Below are 18,976 nucleotides of genomic sequence, written 5' to 3' on the forward strand. Positions count from 1 at the left end.
CTAGTAGACCAGATAAGGAAATCTATTCAAGGTGGAAGGCACATACACAAACCCACAGCTAATAGTAATTTCAAGACAATTCTCTAGTATGCTTCCATGAGGACAACATGGCCTGAGCCCAAAAAATGGATTTTGAGCAAAGTGAAAAAGCTATTTTTGGGTGAGAGTGCCATGTCGTCCTGATGAACCCACCCTTTTGCTGACCCCTCCCAAAATTACTTTATCTGCAGTCATTTCTGCCTAACTACAAGGAAAGGAATGGCGTGGCGGTAGTAGTAGGGAAGGAGGTCCACCGGGTACCTAGAATGGCATGCCCTTCTTTTGTCACTCTTCCCCCTTACATCAAAGAGTTAAATCTATTTGGGGTGAAGATTGCTATGTGTCATATCTAGAATACGTCCCCTGATATTATGCGATATCCTTTATTGGATACTCACGCCAGGAGTTGGAATCCTGGAGACCTTCGGCTTAATTCTTTGGGAGTATCACTGTAGCAAATATCCCTTAGAAGGCTACCTAAAGGAATCAGGACGACATGGCACTCTCACCCATAAATAGATTTTTCACTTTGCTCAAAAACTGTTATATACAGTACACTATATACAAAAGAACCACATGGAAAATGATAATAGGAAATATAAGATCAAGTCCTGACTGGTTTCATAGTTTCATTTTCCTTGTGGTTCTTTTGCATCTGAGCATCATGTTTCCCTGTGACTTGTACACAATGGGGGGGGGGCATGCAGGCATAGATGAAGTATTAGATTTTCTAAAATTTAGCCCAAGGAGCATATAACTTAGATTTAGAATTTTTTTTTCACACCAACTAGTCTTATTTATATTTCATTTTCTGGGCTCAATCTGTGTCGCTCCGTGAACATTATACCAAATAATCTTACTCGGCTGTCTCCCTCCCCCTGTACCCACCTCGGTGGAATTCTTATTCGCCGCACCCTAACTTCGGGAAGTAGGCTCGAGTTATACACTAATGAGAGAAAGGAGACAGCTGAGAGAGAGAGATAGCTCTCACGATCTGTGAGTCGATGCAAATAACGCTCTCTCCTCGGTTAGTCATGGATGGCCACTAGTCGAGCCAGACTGAGTATGAGCCTTGCTACGTACCGCGTATCCCCCTATTCCCGGAATTCCATCTTCGATATTCTTCCGCCCGTTCTGATCCTGTAGGTTAATAGATTTTTCCTTCGTCAAATCCCTTTAATCAGATGCTAAACTTTATAAAAAGAAATTATAATAGTTTTTGATACAGCGCTATAAAAGTAATTTGCAATCACATTAGGCCTATGGTCATGCACTCGGTGGTTTCTGGTGCCACTGAATGGTTAACACTCAATATCACACACTGACAGGCGCATATATTGCCACGATGAATTTTTTTTTTCTTTTAATAAACAATTATTGATCTAGAATTTCTACAGTTAATCACTGATATTTATTACCAGGTAAAGAAGAGACAATAATTGGAATAAAATATACTAACTGGCAACCTACTACAAGGAATTTTGCAATTTGTTGCATCAGTTTGGATGCCGACTGTACCATACCACTCCCTTACCTGCCAATACTGTATCAACTACCTATTTACTGAACTCCAATATCAGCATTTAGCTCAGTAACCAAAAATCAAACGGAGAAATGTTGACTAAAACTGATGAAAAAAGGTTATGGGCTACTGATTGGCAAGTGGGTGATAAAATACCACTATTACCTGCCAGTACTGTTTTAGCTACGTATTTACAAAACTCCAAAATCAGCTTCTGGCTTATATTAGAAGTTGCTAATACACAAGAAAAGCTGGTTTGTATATCTTTAGGATCAAATATGATTAATGAGTTTATGCGCAGAATTGTAATTTGTGTGGACATCTTGTTATTTTCCTTTCCATACAATATAAGGTAGCAAAGAAAGTAGGCTTCAATAGCATCCAATATTATTAAATAGTTGAATAGGAAAAATTATTTACACAAATACTGTAACAACTAAACCTTTAAGGGGGAAAGTTGAAAATAAATTTTGTATTATAGTATTGTAAATACAGTAAAAACTTTCTTGCATCACAGTAGGAGAAACCAGATTTTAATAGCATTCAATATTATTAAGTAGTTAAATATGAACACTTATTTACACATTAAAACTGTAACAACTAAACTTTTAACAGGAAAAGTCAAAACTAGTATTATGGCATGTACAATAACAAGTTTCCTGCTGTAAAGTAAGAGGTTTACCATACATAGATATTCTTATCGAAACACTTACAACAACTACTCCTGAGCCTACATTAACTTCACTACTGTACAGCATTACCTAGACTATAATACAGCAATATGCTATATCATTCATTATTTGGGTAACTTACATCACACCATCAAATATATATGATTTGGCATCAAAAGATTCCTAAAACTAATACTTCCAAAAATACTGTTAATACACATACAGTATTCTATAACTTGCAATGCAATATTAATCTGTAATCGTTGCCTTATTCTAAGATTATCTCATTCACAATATCCACATTAACATACCAAATGTTCACCAAAGCTATCAACTAAATACAGAGCACAGACATAAATAGCAAGTTTCAGAAAATGTAACTTAATATTTGTAATAATAACACCTGTATTGTATTTTAACTTTATACTCATAATAATAACACCTGCATTGTACGTATAGTATTAAAATCAATGCATAGTCTCATACTTATTTCCACAATAATGTCAACTATATTACAGTTTTTTTTACAGTTTGTCATTTGCAACACAATATAAGTACATTGCAATCCTTCCACACCAGTTCACATTACCTTAAACTAATGTACAGTACTTCACTGAGTCCAGGTATTAATGCTATAAATTATGTATATAAAATCAAAATTTTCTACAATCGACTAAATTGCACTTGTAGATAATGAGAGATGAAAATCAATCCTACCACAAAGTGTATGGCAAAATCAGGTACAGAAATGGATCAAGTTCTCTATAAGATTCTGTGAATACTATATCTACTAACTTTGCTGTACAATTTCTTACAATGTGAGTTAATGATTGATACAGTGATACCTCTAAATATTTAATCAATTCATTGTGGAGTGGACTTAATATCATGGTTTTTCATATAATGAGGGCAGTTTTACATGTAAATCGCCCAATTCATTCCAACCCCTACAAAAAACAACACACTAAATTTTATAATACAGTAAAGCTAAAATGTACTAACCACAATAAAATACAATCAAACATTGTACAGTTGAATCATTCAATACCTAACCTAACTGTTAAAACCTGTAAATGAAGGAGTTATTAGAACATAATGCAATAATACATGAAAAATAACGTAAATGTGGAATCTTACCTTTCGAGTGAGGCGATGTTCGAAAGTGAAAGTGGCGGCAAAGGAGGACAAACGGTCCAAAACATTAACAAGTGGCAGAAAACATGAACACTTGACTTTAAGAAACACATTACCAAATGGCAGAAAATATTAACACAAATTTACATAAAACTTCAAATTAAATTTCTTTTTTTTTTTTTTTGCCTTTTTCTATTTTCTTAATATTTTTTTCTTTACGTTTTGTACTTTCTAAATTTCTTCATCACTTCCACTTTTCTGGTTTTTCGGATCACTTTGAGCTTCCTCTTGGCCTACAAATGGCCTCTTTAAAAAGATAACAATCCAGGGAAGCTTGCTTCTGCATGCTTTTAATTTTTTTCCTAAAATAACTCATTACATTGAGCAAGAACACGACCTGTGAGAACCTTTTCGGGGTGTTGCTTTTCTACAAAATCTGCCATTTTATAACAACAAGGTAGAATCTCCTTAATTTCTGCCGTTGTCAGTCAAAACTGTGCCCTCCCCCCTTCTTGCCACTAGAGAACTGTTCCTGACTGACGTACAATTGCATGGCCTCCAACTCCTTCAGGTCGTTTGTCGTAAGCTCCTCTTGGTGCTCCTTGACAAGTTCATTAATGTCATCCTCATCAATGACCAGTTCAATGGACCTCCCAAGTGTAAAAATTTCCTCTATGTCAGGTTGCGAAACGGGTTCAGGATCGTTGGCGGTTTTGGCTTCAGATTCAGCACGGCCTACATTGAATCCCTCAAAGTCTCGTGCGGAGATGGCATCAGGCCACAGCTGTTTCCACTAAAAGTTCAAGGTGCAAATTGAAACCTCCTGCCAAGCTTGATTGATGAGCTGAGGGATCAACACAATATCGAGATGCAACTTCCAAAATTCATATAGAGTGAGGTTTGTGCTATCGGTAATTTGGAGATGTTTTGTATAGAGCTTCTTGAAATTTGAAATTACTTGCTGGTCCATAGACTGAAGGAGAGGGGTGGTGTTAGTGAAAGGTAGAGCACCTTGACAAAGGAATACTCCAAAAGGATATCTTCCTCGAGACAAAGAGGGTGAGCAGGAGCGTAGTCCAACACCAGCAGGCATTTCAGAGGGAGGCGATTCTCTTCCAAATATTTTCTTACAGTCATACCCAAACAGAGGTTTACGCACTCCACAAACAACAGACTCATTACCAAAGCTTTTGCATAAGCCCTCCACATCACCAGAAGCTTCTCCCTGAGCACTTTGTGGGACTTGAATCCTCGAGGGGTCTCCGAATGATACACCAGTAAGGGCTTGACCTTACAATCCTCACTGGCATATAAACAGAGTCCAAGGGTAAGCCTTTCCTTCATAGGCTTATGCCCGGGCAGCTTCTTCTCTTCCGCAGTGATGTACAGTACTTTTGGCAAGGCATTTTCTTCTTCCAAAAAAGCCCAGTTTCATTACAGTTAAAGGTTTTCTGGGGACTGTAGCCTTCCTGGATAGCCAGACCTTCTCTTGAATTTTTCAAACTACCCGGGGCAAGCCTTGAACTATGGGGGTGCCTGCTGCGATGTCCCTTCTCCTAGTTTGTCTTCAGCCTGAGCATGCACAAGATTACTGAAAATGGCATTGGCCTTGTGACAGCTTATCGTCTCGGTGATCGTGTCCCCAGCGATTTCTTTGTCTCTCCATCTCATCATGGACATGGCTCCTCTTACTAGAAAAAACAGTTACGCCCTTAAAAGGTGTTGCTGCCTTGATGACTTCCTCCTGCTTGAAGAAAAATTCTGACCAATAGGAGAGCAGGATCTTACAGCAGTAACTAGCATCAGGGTAGGGAGATAACCAATGAGAGAGCAGGACATTACTAGCGAGTAGTTTACAGTTTTACAGCGCGCGAATTTAAAAATTATTTTCTTGGCAGCCGGGCTAATCTCGTTTCAAATTACGAGGGGTTTTTCGTGATGTGAGGCGAAAACTATTCGTATTTCTTTTCGTACCATGAATTTTTTGTACAAAAAAAAACTTTCGTATCGAGAGGTATCACTCTTCTCATAAATTTTTGTTCATACTGAACTAAGCCTGGAAACAATGAATTACAAGACTATGTAAGTATAATACATTTTCTGACTGAAATGGTCCTAAATACCAATAATAAAAAACATGTCCCAATTTTTAGACAGCAGCATGGTCTGAATATTACAATCTAATGGAACTACAAAATGACTCAATTTACATGGACTAGATAAGTTTCCACAAATATAAAATGAAAGACAAGAAAAGATTATCAACTACTATTTCACAATTACTGTACTGTACAGTACAAAAATTTCAACTTCACATACTACTGATTTTTCCTCCTGCATAAGACACCGTGTTTCACAAGAAATGTTGTTTTCTTTATACAGTATATCTATTTTATAAAGCTGAAAACTTCATGTTACTTATGACAATCTAAGTCATCTTAAAAAATTAATAACCTATCCCAAAGAGATTGTTTACCTCACAGGAGGAAACAAGATCCTAGCTACAAAGTTACACTAGCAAGATGATGATGATGTTCACAAAATATGAATAAAGAAAATTTTAGAAGCACACAAGAATTCACTTGATATGAATAATGATATTTTAATTATAAAATAAATTTTTGAATATACTTACCCGGTGAATATATAGCTGCAACTCTGTTGCTCGACAGACAAAAAACTGTACAAAAAAACTCGCTAGCGATCGCTATACAGGTTGCGGGTGTGCTCATCAGCGCCAACTGTCGGCCAGATACCAAACTCTATGTAAACAAAGACTCAATTTTCTCCTCATCCCACTGCGTCTCTATTGGGGAGGAAGGGAGGGCCGTTTAATTTATATTCACCGGGTAAGTATATTCAAAAATTTATTTTATAATTAAAATATCATTTTTAAATATTTAACTTAGCCGGTGAATATATAGCTGATTCACACCCAGGGTGGTGGGTAGAGACCAGTTAAATATGTTTACATCTTATGAGCTAAGAGTTTTTATTTCATTTTAGAAGTTATCAAAATAACAAAAACAAAATAAATAGGTACCTGGTAAGGAAGTCTACTTAGATGATTACTCTGCCTTATAAGTACGTCTTCCTTACGGAGCCTCGCGATCCTCTTAGGATGCTGACAGACCCCTAGGAGCTGAAGTATCAAGGGCTGCAACCCATACAACAGGACCTCCTCAAACCCCTAATCTGGGCGCTCTCAAGAAATGACTTTGACCACCCGCCAAATCAACCAGGATGCGAAAGGCTTCTTAGCCTTCCGGACAACCCATAAAAAACAACATTTCAAGAGACAGATTAAAAGGATATGGAATTAGGGAATTGTAGTGGTTGAGCCCTCACCCACTACTGCACTCGCTGCTACGAATGGTCCCAGTGTGTAGCAGTTCTCGTAAAGAGACTGGACATCTTTCAAGTAAAATGACGCGAACACTGACTTGCTTCTCCAATAGGTTGCGTCCATTATACTTTGCAGAGATATATTTTGCTTAAAGGCCACGAAAGTTGTTACAGCTCTAACTTCGTGCGTCTTCCTCACTCAGATGTGAATGAGCTTCTCGTATTAACAATCTGATAAAGTCTGACCAAGCATTCTTTGACATAGGCAAGGATGGTTTCTTAACTGAACACCATAAAGCTTCAGATTGGCCTCGTAAAGGTTTAGTACGCTTTAAATAGAACTTAAGAGCTCTAACAGGGCATAAGACTCTTTCTAGTTCATTGCCTACGATCTCCGATAAGCTGGGAATATCGAAAGATTTAGGCCAGGGCCGAGAAGGCAGCTCATTTTTGGCTAGAAAACCAAGTTGCAGCGAACAAGTGGCTTTTACCGACGAAACTCCGATGTTCTTGCTGAAGGCATGAATCTCACTGACTCTTTTAGCCGAGGCTAAGCATACCAGGAAAAGAGTCTTAAGAGTGAGATCTTTCAGGGAGGCTGATTGTAACGGCTCCAACCTGTCTGACATGAGGAATCTTAGTACCACGTCTAAATTCCATCCAGGGGTAGCCAAACGATGCTCCTTGGTGGTCTCAAAAGACTTAAGGAGGTCTTGCAGATCTTTATGTTGGAAAGATCTAAGCCTCTATGCCGGAAGACCTATGCCAACATGCTTCTGTAGCCCTTGATAGTGGGAGCTGAAAGGGATCGTCCTTTTCTCAGGTATAAGAGAAAATCGGCTATTTGAGCTACAGAGGTACTGGTCGAGGATACAGAAACTGACTTGCACCAGTCTCGGAAGACTTTCCACTTCGATTGGTAGACTCTAATGGAAGACGCTCTCCTTGCTCTAGCAATCGCACTGGCTGCCTCCTTCGAAAAGCCTCTAGCTCTCGAGAGTCTTTCGATAGTCTGAAGGCAGTCAGACGAAGAGCGTGGAGGCTTTGGAGTACCTTCTTTACGTGTGGCTGACGTAGAAGGTCTACCCTTAGAGGAAGACTTCTGGGAACGTCTACTAACCATCGAAGTATCTCGGTGAACCATTCTCTCGCGGGCCAGAGGGAAGCAACTAACGTCAACCTTGTCCCTTCGTGAGAGGCGAACTTCTGCAGTACCTTGTTGACAATCTTGAACGGTGGGAATGCATAGAGATCCAGATGTGACCAATCTAGGAGGAAAGCATCTATATGTATTGCTGCTGGGTCCGGGACTGGAGAGCAATAGATTGGAAGCCTCTTGGTCAGCGAGGTTGCAAAGAGATCTATGGATGGTTTACCCCAAGTGGCCCAAAGTCTCTTGCACACATCCTTGTGGAGGGTCCATTCGGTTGGAATTACTTGCCTTTTCCGACTGAGACAATCTGCTATGACGTTCAAGTCGCCTTGGATGAACCTCGTTACTAGGGAGATGTCTTGACCTTTTGACCAGATGAGCAGGTCCCTTGCGATCTCGTACAACGTCAGTGAGTGGGTACCTCCTTGTTTGGAGATGTACGCCAAGGCCGTGGTGTTGTCCGAGTTTACTTCCACCACTTTGCCTCGAAGGAGATACTCGAAGCTTTTCAAGGCCAGATGAACTGCCAACAGCTCCTTGCAGTAGATATGCATGCTCCTCTGACTCGAGTTCCAAAGACCTGAGCATTCCCGACCGTCCAGTGACGCGCCCCAGCCCAAGTCCGATGCGTCCGAGAAGAGAACGTGGTGGGGAGTCTGAACAGCCAGGGGAAGACCCTCTCTTAGGTTGATATTGTCCTTCCACCAAGTCAGACAAGACTTTATCTTTCCGGAAATCGGGATCGAGACCGCTTCTAGCGTCTTGTCCTTTTTCCAGTGAAAAGCCAGATGGTATTGAAGAGGACGGAGGTGTAGTCTTCCTAGTGATACAAACTGTTCCAGGGATGACAGCGTCCCCACCAGACTCATCCACAGCCTGACTGAGCAGCGTTCCTTCTTCAGCATCTTCTGGATGGATAGCAGGGCTTGATCTATTCTGGGGGCTGATCGTCTTGTTGTTCAGCAACGTCCTCATCAGATAGTTCCTCATCCGAAAACTGATGAGGAAACGGCAACGGAGTGGGTAACGTCTGGCTCGCTGAGTCCGGTCGCACTGGTGCATGCGTGACGGAGCCGGACGCAACGTCATGGAATTGCTGCACAGTCTGTGAACTGTCAACAACCATGGGTGCGCGAGGAAGCACAGCGTCCACCCGAGACTGTCTAGACCGTCTGGGTTGTGCAGTCAACACCATACCGGGTTGCTGAGGTTGACGCACCGCGTCAAAACAAGTCACCTCTGATGGTTGTCGAATGTCCTGAACGTCAACAACCACCTCCGAGCGTCGCTTAACGTCAACGTGCGGCTGGCAACCCACACTGGGTCGCATCGGTGGAGGAACCACCTCAACTGGTAGACGCGAGAAGGTTACCTCAGCGTCAACAGGACGCACAACCGACCGGTTGGAAGGTTGTTGGCCAGAAGGTTCAGCAGCAACCTTCTCTGCATTAAAGTCCTCTATCAAGGACGCAAGCTTGGACTGCATGTCTTGCAGCAAAGCCCATTTAGGGTCTACGGGAGCAGGTGCGGCAACAGACGGGGTTAGCGACTGAGGCGGTACCGCTTTCCATCCCTGAAAGCCTTGTTTATGCATGACATAATTGTACAGCAAAACTTCAAAGGCTCGAAAACAGCTGTGAAGTTGACCTGTAAAAAAAACTTGGAGCGTCTCCTGGCCAGGCGCCAGGGAGAGTCTACGAGATTTGAGAAGTCTATCTGGGCAGAGGCCTGAACTCCCAAGCCGAGAACTTCTCTCGTGTCATATCAGACTCGAGCTCTATAAGCCAGTTTAAAAGAAGGGAAAGCAAAGGCTGTATTCCCCAAACCCCTCCTGGTGATAAACCAGTCGCCTAGCAAACGTAAAGCTCTCCTAGAGCGAGAGAGCACTAGCTTATAAACAACGGCTTCGAAGTAGCTAGGCCTAGTGTAAGCTCTGACGTTTAGGTGAACGAGGAGCAGCAGTTACAAAAAGATCCGGACAAAGATCCTTAAAAAAAATCCTCATGATTTAATTAAAGTCCATAGAGGGTTAAGCAGCTTAAGGCTCCTCTCCGTCTGACAGAGTCCTCAAGGGAATATCAGTAGGAGGGGGAACAGCAACTTCCTCATCTACAGGAACCTTGTCCGATAAAAGCTGAGTCTCAAGCAAGGGAGAGACCTACCGTGGTGGCAATGCTTTACAAGCAGAGTCCACACGCACTGGTGCATTAGTAGCGGACCAGGACGCAACGTCATGTAACTGCTTGACAGTCTGTGAACTGTCAACAACTGAACTGTCAACAACAACAGGTGCGTGAGGACGCACAGCGTCCACTCGAGACTGCTTTGACTGCCTAGACTGAGCAGTCAAAACAACTCTAGAATGCGGAGGTTGACGCACAGCGTCAAAACAAGTCAACTCCGATTGTTTAGCGAACGTCCTGAACGTCAACAGGAGCATCAGCAAGTGGCCTAACGTCCAAATGTGGCTGAAAATCCACACGAGACTGCATCGAGTGTGGTTCTAAACAACCTGACTGACGTGACTTAGCTACGCCAACGTCAACAGGAAGCACAAAGGAACGTTAGGTTGGCTGAAAGCCAGGATATCGATGAGATAAACGGCTAGACTCAACGGACTAATCGGCAGAATAGTCTTCCATAAGGGAGGCAAGCATATTCTGCATGTCTTGCCGTACAACCCAAAAAGGATCAACGGAAATGGTTGTGGTAAGAGACGAGGGTAACGTCTGTGACCGCAACACTTTGCCAACAAAAAAGACTCTCGGAGTCTGTGTTACGCTTTTGTTAGGCGGCAAGCAGTTTTCCGATGACTGCATAGGGTCAGAGCTGTCCTAATGGTTGCAACCAGGACGCTGGACCTGTCCTGAAAGGACTGACTTCCGCTTAAGGGCTTCGAAACCTTGCTACAGGTTTCTTATGCGAAAAGCCTTCGGATGACGAGGAGAAAAAACGTCTCTCTCGCCTTATGGTAGGGGAGATCTTGGTAAGATACACCCGATACCATAGAGGGAAATGTCTGTTCGTTGATCAAGGCCTCTCGAACCCATAAGTCGTTCGACATTACTTCTCCCCTGGGCTTGGGAGCTTGCAAGAGGTCCCGGACTAGGTGAACGACAGGCACGAACAGACGAACCCTCGGACGCAACACTGTAACACTTTGCGCAATATCACTTTATCACTTCGATTTTCTGTTTTGCACTTATTTCACTGAAATCGAAACTTTTACTGATTTCTACCTGAAGCACGCAATTCTACCCTCATCAAAAGGTAGTAATTGCGAAATCAATCGTATAATGCAAGCTCATTAATACCAGCAAAAAACAGAAAACATATTTTAAGATAAAAAATTCAGTGGCTGGGGAAGAGACTAAACGCTAGTTCATTCAAAACTACGTTTTCAATCTCTCACCGCACATAGCCTGGGGACGAGAATAACAAACTAAAAACGTTTTATCCTTTCTCCCCGTACAGAGACTAGGGACGAGAGTAACACGAGAACAACGTTACCCGCTTGAACGGAACGTTTTCTCTCCTCTCTCTCCCTCCGTCTCTATCTCTCTCTCTCTCTTGATTTCGCACCTAAGAGAAGAGCCCAATTACATTTCGTCAAAAAAACATGTTATTTGACCAAAGGAAAAAACTGAAAGGTTTTTCAATTAAAAAGTTCCTTTAAAATAGAATTTAAAACATTTAAGCTTTGAAAGAAGAATGAACAAAACGTCAGAATCGATTTACTCTTTCTGCAAAGTGAAACCGTGATACTCTCTCTCTCTATCGTAACGATAGAGCGCAAACTGCGAAGTATAAATAAACTAAACGTTAGTTCATCTTTGAAAACAGTACGAAGACTATTCAAAGAAAATCTTTCATAAAATATTTCATTTAAAAAGTTTTAAATCCTTAGCTCTTTAAAAGCTATTTACGATTTAAAGGGCTCAACGTTGATTAACTTCGGTTTCCAAGTTAGGACCGCCTACTCTCAGGAAAGGTCGCATATAAACAAAACATTAAAATTTATTTTTTATGTTTATTATAAAATGGAAAGTTAATCGAAGAGGAAAATCTATAATTAATTTATAACGTGATAAGATAATTACTAAAAGCCTAAACACACTTCCGTCTAAGGGAAGGGTCGGCCATTTAAAAGTCAAAGAAAGTCCATACTCTCTTTGTCACCAAAAATTAAATCTATCCAAAACGAGTTCAAGATTTAAGATGAAGATAAAACACCTGCACTGCGAAAGCTCAAACCAGAATATAGTACTTCACCAAAGATGATGGGAAAAACTCCAGGTTTCAACAGCGAGTAAAGTACGTCTTGTCGACACGTCGACAGAGAGAAAATTGAGTCTTTGTTTACATAGAGTTTGGTATCTGGCCGACAGTTGGCGCTGATGAGCACACCCGCAACCTGTATAGCGATCGCTAGCGAGTTTTTTTGTACAGTTTTTTGTCTGTCGAGCAACAGAGTTGCAGCTATATATTCACCGGCTAAGTTAAATATTTAAAAAACAGGATTTCAAAGATAAAATTTATTATTTCTATACTCCCCTGATGTTCATGTTGTTTCTACTCAACGCTGTGTCAATGTCTACCGGAAAATAAAAATTTTCCATTCTCTCCCCCTGCAAAATGCCACTCCTTCTGGGAACGACCATACCATCTAGCAGCTGATAGCCATTAACAGCCGATGATACATATTAACTCTTCCTTTTAAGTTTCCAACATCAAAAACTCAATCATTTACCTCTTGACATCACTGATCACTGGGGAGGAGAGGAGCTTGTTTATGAACATCAAATCAGTTAATAAATTCTATTATTAAAATTTCTATTTTAATGAAAGTCCCCTGATGTTCATATTGCTTATTTCTACACTCTGGCAGAGGTGGGATAGTGAAGGAAAGAGAAGGAAAACATTATATCAAAGGGAATCATGCGATTTACCATATCAACCACATATGTTTAGATGCACTATAAGGATATAAAGATCCTGACTACCATCTCGGTTGTCTGCTTTACAAACCTCTAGAAATGCAGAAATGCGAGTGTTTTGCAGCAGAAGTATCTAGAGTAAATAAAGAACTAAGGCTCTATGAGAGGATCTTGAATCTGGGAGGTACAGTGTACCATCGGAATACTTACTGAATGGTGCACTAGAACAAATAGCCACCACAAGAAGAGTTAGGCTAGGATTTGAATCAGGGCAGGTTTAGCCTGAAATATTACCCTGAAACAAAAACTTATTGCCCCTCTGAGCTTTCACAAAAGAAGTTAATGTTGTTAATTTATTGACCTTCTGAGCTTCCACAAAAGTCATTAATGGTGTTAAATTGTTAATAAGCTAATGAATAACAAAATCAAATTTGTTAGGCTGTAACAAAGACAAAGGCTGGAGTGGCATTTCATCATTTTTCTCTCTATCCACAACTTAGAATAACAATAAAAATCTATATTTAACTAATCTAATACTTTTGGATTTGTCCTTAAACTGAAAGCAAGTTTCTTCTATGTTTGCTCCTTTCAATCCATTCCCAATTTTCATTGAATCTTCTAATTTCATTTACCTACATAGTATGATATGCAATGCAATCCACATATGAACTACTAAGCTGCTTTAGAGCACTTATTTTAGCATGTTGCAGGGATATTAGTATATTAGGATTCAGGCTACAGTCTTCTGTCTCGCAATCTAGTTCTCTAAGGAGAGAGCGACTAGGGATACATAAATGCAAGAGTTAAGCAACTGAAGGATCTAAATTGAATAAAGATTTTGATGTCCTTACAGAATAGAACACTATTACCCATACACCCAACTAGTCCGGTTAGAGTTAGCAACTGGGCAGGTAAGAACAGAGTTACCATCTTTAAGGGAAAACTCATTACCTTGACATAAATTATCAATTTTTGTCTAGAGTAACATAATTAGTATATTAGGCCAATGAAAATATAACCAATTCTAAATAAGCAACAAAAAAGTAAACAGTAAAATATCAACCAGGCTAATCCTTATGAGTGATATAAAGTGTGGGACCAGGGAATTAGATTGCCAATTTTTTTTAAACAATACTATCTCAGCCTAATCAAAAAATAACTGTAAATTCAATAAAAACTAAATTCAATCTTTCATACATGCTAAGTTACTTCTGTTTAAAAAAAAAAATATATGATGAAATATTGTACAGAATTTATCATAGCAACTAGATCAATATCTAGGCTACTTTGATGGAACTTTAGCCATTTCTTAGTATAATTCATAATCACCTTGTTGAATTAAACACACATAAATGAAGATCAAGAATGTGAAATTCCTTCTAAAAACTTTGGAAAGAAGATAATTCAAGTAAACTCCTCTTTCATGCTCCAGTATTCAAAGATTTTTTGTTTTGTTTACACCCACTAATTGCAAAGATATTTGATTATTCTATACAGGGTGTCCATAAAGTCTGGACATATAGGATAATTGTATCTTTTTCATTTAAAGTGAAATTAATATAATTTTTTTAATTTCCAGATTATGGCTTTGTCGAAAGAAAGGGTTGAGCTGATACTTCTCAGTGGATGTGATCATATAGAAAGACAGCAGATGAATTTAATGCGCTTCATCTGAGGAGAATTCCAATTGGTTTTTCACAGTGGCAAAGGGGATTAGGAAATATAAGGGAGCAGGCAGCATCATGGATAAAGGGCGTTCTGGGCGACCAAGTGCATCAATCAAAACCAAAGAAATCATTATGGATAAAGTGTATGTAATTCCAAAAAAATCAACCCACAGGACATCTTATGAGTTAGGTTTTCCAAAATCAACCATCAGTAAAATTTCAAATCGGTAAAATTTTCATCCTTACAAGTTACAAATCTTGAATCACTTAGCAGAGGATGACCGTGATAGACGAACTGAGATATGTGAATGGTTTTCAACATAAATGAATAACAATATTTTTGTTTCACAAAACTGTGTTCTATTTAGTGATGAAGCTATCTTTTACATGAATGGTGAGGTCAGCAGACAAAATATTCAATACTGGCTGCAAGAAAATCCAAATTTTGTTGATTACAGTAATCCAAACAAGAAGAAGCACAAAAAGTTATGGTTTGGTATGGTTTATGGAAAACTTGTGTGCTGAACCACTTTTTTTAAGGAACATGTGACAGGTGGCTCTTATTTTACAATGTTTAAAGATCAGTTGATGCCCCAGTTTGAAAAGTCTTGGTAATGGAATTCCTGAGTGGTTTCAACAGGAGGGTGATCCTGGGCATTTTGCTACAAAGGTAAGAGATTGGTTAGCTATAAATTTTCCAAATTGGATTGGAAGACATGGTCCTGCAGAGCGATTTCCTTGTTCCCCTGATCTTGGCCCTCTTGATTTCTTTTTCTGGGATATGCTAAGGAGAAAGTGTACTCAGTAAAAATAACAGACTTAATGCAATTGACTCGGTAAGTTAGGGACAAATATGCCAAAATTAAGGGTCGAAATTTTCTTGCATTAACTTAATGAAAATCTTGTAAAATGCATTAATATTTGCATTGCAAATGATGGAACACATAATGAAGATGTTATTTGAGTAAAAATAAAGATGAAAAATAGTGTTTTCTATGTTTTTACCTATGTCCAGTCTTCATGTACACCCTGTAGATTGTTTTAAAAAGGTAACAGTCTCCACAATAATGGGGACTGAATGGGACACTTTTCTTGCACTCTAGACAAAATCTAGTAATTTTTCAATAAAATCAAGCAAACTGTGAAAATAAGTCATCTTATTGAACACAGTAATTTAGAACAAAAGGAAGTCAAAACTTATCTAAATTAACTTATTTTGATATGCTACCAGAATAAGTTTCTATATACTTTAAGCCTCTCTAGGCAGGGAATGCATTTGAAAGACTTAAATTAACACATCTAGCAGGTCAAATACAGTACTAAAAATATTCATATCATAATAAGGGTACCCTATAAAAAGGTGTACACAATCATCTACTACCTCAGAACTCCCTCCTCCCAAAATCAGAACGGTTGCAGAATTATAAAAGATAACATAAGAAGAAAACTGAACCACTAGGCAACTCATAAGCAGTTAGCCTGGTGTTCTCAGTCTCCTCTGAATTACCTTGGACTAAACACAAATAACGTAAAAAGGTAAATAAGTTACTAACATTAAATTAATTCACATTCTAATTGCTAATCAAAGCAGTCAACTAGCTGCTGACGAATCTACAAGGAAGAGGGAATGTGAATGAACAACACTCTTTCACATACAAAAACGTAACACTACAGCACTCACTGGTATACTGTACAGTGTTAAATATTTACATTAAACAAAGCCAAGAAAATTTGATTCACATTGTGATTTATTAATTCAAAATGAATTACCAAATACAAAATAAATAGATGCAATTCAATTTGTATCATAGGGCAAAATAAGGATGTCTTATTTAGATGCAGCAACAATAACACTGAACAAGAAGTTATTATGTTGATTTATTGATTAGCTAGAGACCATCAATAGTCAGATAGTGTGGTGATTCCCTGAAGGAGTTAAATTGTGCAGAAGGAGAGTGGAGAATTTACATTTTGACATAGACGTTGACAGAGCTTCGAGTAGAAGTAATATGAACATCAGAGAAGTTCAGTAAAAATAATTAAGGACATACAACAAACACTCAAAAAGCTAAACCTAAATTCTAAATATATTTACTCATTACTAGTAAACTACAAAATAAATAAAAGTTCATAAAAATCAGGTAAAATACATACAAAATATTTCACAATTTATGAGCAAAGCAAACGATACAATCAATGAGATAGATCTTGATAAATGTTCCTCCCCAAAATTAAACAGAAAGACTGGGGGATATTTTTCTTATTCTTTGTTGACTGGTAACCACACCCCTACCCAACATTATGTTAACAATGACGAATAAATGCACTTGCAACACTGGTATTTTTGATTAATGAAGAAATGATGTAGATGAGATTTCACACAAATTCTACATTCTGGGATTGTAAGATATATCAGGTTATACAGATCTATTGGTGATGTCAACTTTCATCGACATTAAATCCTACAGCACGGAAATAAATTTAATGCTAGAATACAAAAATACCTATAAACAATATTTTTGAAAAGCAATTTAATTTTTTTTTTACCATAACACTCAATATTTCACTTGCTCTTTACCTATCTACTGTGGACACCACAAATCTTCAAAAAGGCAAAATGCAGGGGGTTTGGAGTACTGGTTATCAATATCAAGTGAGGATGAGCTACCTTGAATCAGGATAATACTGCATCATTCTTTTATGTATCTACATGAAGTATGGCTTGTGTAAGTGCAGTGCCGAAGAACAGAATAAATAAAACCACTGACAAATGGACATAGTGTCAAATATTGTATCGACTAAAACCAAGTTATTAATTAGATAATTATAAAACACAGCTAATATACTCACAAATGTAGCTAACACCCATAGCAAAGCATTTACCGCTCGCCAAAACAGAGGAGCAATGAGATAATGTTAAATGGCGAGCGAAGTGAAGACCATTTGAGCTTAGTGATTAATTAGATAATAAAAGTAACTATCTAATTAGCTATTTAAGAAACTCAATAAATAACTGTTTATATAGCTTGCTAAATCATGGCATTTTACTACAGTGACCAGTTACTGTGCTTCACTCAAAGGTTGAAAAATTTTGACACATTGTCCATTTGATTATTTGTCCAATCAACACTTTGTCTGTTCGACACAGTCATTCAACTTTTTGTCTTCTGATACAGTCTTATTACTGTATAAGAAACAGTAATATTTTTAACAATAGATTTGCTCCTAAACAAATCTGAACCTCATTATCTTACATACCATATTGTAGTCTTTTAGACACCACAGAAGATGATATCCAAACTACAACAGTCAATTCATGCCACACTGGACCTCTAGTGGCAGATTGATTCATTGTGTCTGCTATGCTAAACATACTATGGAAACTTCGCTCAAAAAATTCTTTTAACCTTAAAAATTGTAGAACAGTGCCTTTATTTTTTCAAAGAATGAAGTCTTCACACCAGTCCTGGGTTAAACACCAATCTTCATCAGTTCCTAGCTAATACCGGTATATAAGCTACATTAAAACTTCTTCAATTAGGAGCCTTGTTTTTTCTTGGTATACTGTAGGTATCAACATAACAGCTGTTTGATATTTATGATCTAACCAATCATTATATTCACCAGGTAGTACTAAATATGCAGGTAAGTATAATAACCTGACATTTTTTGTAAGGCTAAATCCTACATGGCATTCTAGAATTTGATTTTGGCTTTGACCAAATTGAGGCATGATCTTTCTCATCGAATTGGTGGAACATATGAAGCTTAAACTTGGTGTAAACGCTTTCAGTTAAAATGTTATTTATCTACCTAACATTGTTATTCACCATGATTCGTCATATTTCTTACTAATCTTTTTAGCCCATTGTTATTTATCATTTCACATTTTTTCATATAACTTTTTAGCTTGTTCTTTACTGCAATGACCAGCTTTCCTTATCAGTGCCCTTGGGATGTATAATTTTTATTTTACAATTAGGGTTACAGCTTGGCTTATAATAATAATACTGCACCCTAATAATAATACAGTCAGTATAGTACTTTCACTTAAGAGTAAAAAATAAATTCCTTAATTAGGTACTGTTCTGTTTTCCTTCTTTCTGAGTACCGTACAGTATACCTTACTCCTGTATGAAACCTATATTTGAAACCCATCTTTATAAAATAAAGTCATACCTCATGTTCAAGTCATTTTGTGTTAAGTGCTTTTCAGCTTCATCACTTTTTGTAAAGATATACTAGGAAAAATTGATTTTTTTTTTCACAACATTCTTTAAAATTAAATTTTACAAATTTATTAGAAAGACAGTACAGTATTGTATTAGCAACAACTGGGATTGCTTATAAGGGTTTACATGATGTCTATATTACATGTGGAATGGTTAATTTCTGTTAAGTAATTTTTGTGCTAAGTCATGAGTCTTAGAACCTATTAACAACATATAAACCCACTACTTAATAGCTACCCTACACAACACATTATCATTCAGCATGGTGTTTTTCTT

The sequence above is a fragment of the Palaemon carinicauda genome, chromosome 38, assembly GCF_036898095.1.
Source record: "Palaemon carinicauda isolate YSFRI2023 chromosome 38, ASM3689809v2, whole genome shotgun sequence".
NCBI lineage: Eukaryota > Metazoa > Arthropoda > Malacostraca > Decapoda > Palaemonidae > Palaemon > Palaemon carinicauda.